This window comes from Lynx canadensis, chromosome B1, assembly GCF_007474595.2.
Source record: "Lynx canadensis isolate LIC74 chromosome B1, mLynCan4.pri.v2, whole genome shotgun sequence".
NCBI classification, from domain to species: Eukaryota; Metazoa; Chordata; class Mammalia; order Carnivora; family Felidae; genus Lynx; species Lynx canadensis.
In genome coordinates this window covers 112,731,166-112,734,754 of record NC_044306.2, presented here as the reverse complement: position 1 = coordinate 112,734,754, position 3,589 = coordinate 112,731,166, and the positions used below count along the sequence as shown (strand labels likewise).

Sequence of the window (3,589 nt, the reverse complement as noted above, 5' to 3'; positions counted from 1 at the left end):
GTACAGAAAGCCCAGAGATAACTGTGGGTTTGGCAAATCCTTAGTTTTTGAAGTTCTGTACAAGGCAAGCTGTATTCTTCAGTGTCACTGGTTGTGGTCTTTTGCTGTGTTCTCCTGTCTTATTAGCTTATCTTCATAAATATCCTTTAACAATCCTAATATAATTTTATTTTAGTCACTTTGGTCATTAATAGTTTTTGAATAGGAGAAATATTGCAAGTGTTTTCAATTTACATGTTGTTTCTTTCATTCCAAGTAGAGGACAACATCAGTTCAGAATTGTCACAAAGCATTGCTCCCTCTAAATCATGGCTAAAAATAGATATTTTTTTTATTTTTGGGGGGTGTACAATATACCTCATTGATGGTACATGACAAAGTAATGCTCCCCAAGCCTCTCCTCTTCTTTAGGGGGTCTGGGATGGAAACTGTGTAGAGGTCAGGAGATACTCAGTGTGTTGGGAGATGAGTTGGGGCAAGAACTCCCCAGGAGCTGAGGATCTGTCTTCTTCTTGCTCTCCCTAGGGCTGGTGGTCCTGGGGGCTCTTACTCCTTGGAGGCCACGTGGACCATGAGGTATACCTGGTTGCTGTAGCCAAGTTCATTCTCATACCAGAAAATGAGCTTGATAAAGTGGTAGTTGAGAGAAATGCCAGTCCCAGCATCAAAGGTGGAACTGCGGGTGTCACTATTAAAGTCGCAGGAGACAACCTGGTCCTCAGTTTAGCCCAGCATACCCTTGAGGGAAGTCCTTCAATGCATGCTTCACCACTTTCTTGATGTTATTGTATTTGGCAGCTTTCTCCAGGTGGCAGGTCAGATCCATGACTAACACTTTGGGGGTGGGGACATGGAAGGCCATATCAGTGAGTTTCTCATTCAGTTCAGAGATGACCTTGCCTACAGCCTTGGCAGGGCCAGTAGAAGCAGGGATGATGTTTTGGGCAGCTCCTCAGCCACTCTAATCCTTTTTTGCTCTACTAAACTACCTGCTATACTCACACCCTAGAGATGTGCCTGTAGACACACTCTATAAATACTATAGTTTATTAAGTGTGCAATAGCTTTATGTCTGAAAATCCATGTACATCCCTCAACTAAAATATTGGTAAAAACTTCTAACCATCATCTGAGCTTTCAGTGAATCCTAATCTTTTTGCTGGTGGAGGGTCTTGCTTAGATGTTGATGGCTGATCAGGGTGGTAATTCCTGAAGGTTCAGGTGGCTCTGGCAATTTCTTAAAATAAGGTAACAATGATGCTTGCAACCTTGATGGAATCTTCCTTTCACGAGTGATTTCTCTGTAGCATGTGATGCTATGTGATAGCATTTTATCCACAGTAGAACTTTTTTTCATAATTGGAGTCAATCCTCTCAAATCCTGCCACTACTTTATTAGTTAAATTTATATAATGTTCTAAGTCTTTTGTAATTGTTTCAACAATCTTCACAGCATCTCCACCAGGAGTAAATTCTTTATCAAGAAACCACTTTCTTTCCTCACCCATAAGAATCAACTACTCATCCACTCAAGTTTAATCGTGATATTGCAGCTGTTCAGTCACATCTTCAGACTCCATATTTAATTCTAGTTCTCTTGCTGTTCCCACCACATCTACAGTTACTTCTTCCACTGAAGTCTCGGACCCCTCAAAGTCATCCATGGGGCGTGTAATCAACTTCTTTCAGATTCGTGTTTATGTTGATATTTTCATCTTTCCCCATGAATCACAAATGTTCTTACTGGTGTCCACAATGGTGAATCCTTTCCAGAGAGTTTTTACTTTATTTGCCCAGATACATCAGAGGAATCATTATGTATGGCAGCTATAGCCTTATGAAATGTATTTCTTAAATCATCAAACTTAAAAGTCAAAATTACTCCTTGATCTATGGACTCTAGAAAGGATGCTGTGTTATCAAGCATGAAGACAACATTAATCTCATAGTCCATCTCCATCAGAGCTCTTGGCTAACCAGGTGCACCATAAATGAACGGTACCATTTTGAAAGGAATATTTATTTCTGAGCAGTGCTTCTCAACAGTGAGCTTAAAACACTTAGTAAGCCATGTTATAAACAGATGTGCTGTCACCCAGGCTTCCTTTTTCCATTTGTAGAGCACAGGCAGAGTAGATTTAGCATAATTCTTAAGGGTATTAGAATTTTTGGAATGCTAAATGAGCAATGGCTTCAACTTAAAGTCAACCAGCTGCATCAGCCCCTACTAAGAGAGTCAGCCAGTCCTCTGAAGCTTTGGAAGCCAAGCATTGACTTCTCTTTTCCAGCTATGAAAGTCTGTATCATCTACATTGAAAATCTATCATTCAGTGTAACCGATTTCATTAATGATCTTAGCCAGATCTTCTGGAGAACTTGCTGCAGCTTCTACATCAGCATTTGCTGCTTCACCTTGCACTTTTATGTTAAGGAGATGGCTTCTTGTCCTCAAACCCATGAACCAACCTCTCCTAACTTCAAAATTTTCATCTGTAACTTCCTCACCTCTCTCAGCCTTTATAAAATTGAAGAGAGGTAGGGCCTTGCTCTGGATTAGGCTTTGGTTTAAGAGAATGTTGTAGCTGGTGTGATATTCTATCCATACCACTGAAACTTTCTCCATATCAGCAATAAGTTTGTTTTGCTCTCTTATCATTTGTGTATTTACTAGAGTGGCACTTCTAATTTCTTCACGATCTTTTCCTTTGCATTCACAAAAGATTAATCATTTGGTACAAAAGGCCTAGTTTTCTTCCTAGCTCAGCTTTTGATATGCCTTCCTCACTAAGTTTAAACATTTCTAGCTTTTGAGGTAAAGTGAGAGACATATGACTTTTCCTTCCACTTGAATATTTAGAGGTAATTGTAGGGTTATTAATTGGCCTCACAACACATACCACATTTATCAATTCAGTTTGCCATCTTATATGAATGTGGTTTGTGGTGCCCCAAAACAAGTACAATAGTAACATCAAAGATTACTGATCACAGATCACCATAACAAATATAATAATAATCTGAAGTTTGAAATATTACCAGAACTATCAAAATATGACACTGAGGCATGAAGTGAGAAAATAAATACTGGAAAAATGGCATCAACAGACTTGCTCAACACGGGGTTACCAAAAACCTTCCGTTTGTAAAAAACACAGTATCTGCATAGCACAATACAGGGAAGCACAACAAAACAAGGAATGCCTGTATAGCCATCATTCTTTTTAACTACTTCCATTTTTTTTAGTTTGAAGTGTCTTGAAGAAGTGTGTGAATATTACTTTTTTTCTTTTTCTTTTTTTCTTTTTTTCTTTTCGTCCTTTCTTTCTTTTTCTTTTAAATCCATGGGATCTGGTAGATCCTCAAGACATTGACTGATTCTTCTACTCAGGTCAAGGCCCCCTTCCCAGCACCCTCAGCTTGCCTCTCTAAAACCAATGATAGCAACAAACCAAGCTAAGCCAAATCCAACGAAAATAAGTCATATTAAATGCAAATGAAATTGAACTAAACTCAAACATAGCAAGTCTCATAGCCCTGAATTCCTCTGTTTACATTTGTGAACTGTTTATGGATATTAGTCCTACTCCTA

General features: G+C 38.9%; 1 pseudogene; it reads right to left on the bottom strand.

Moving 5' to 3' along the window:
• Positions 1 to 546: 546 nt before the first annotated feature.
• The window catches only part of LOC115513022, a 12,886-nt pseudogene continuing 9,843 nt past the window's right edge, over positions 547 to 3,589 (bottom strand).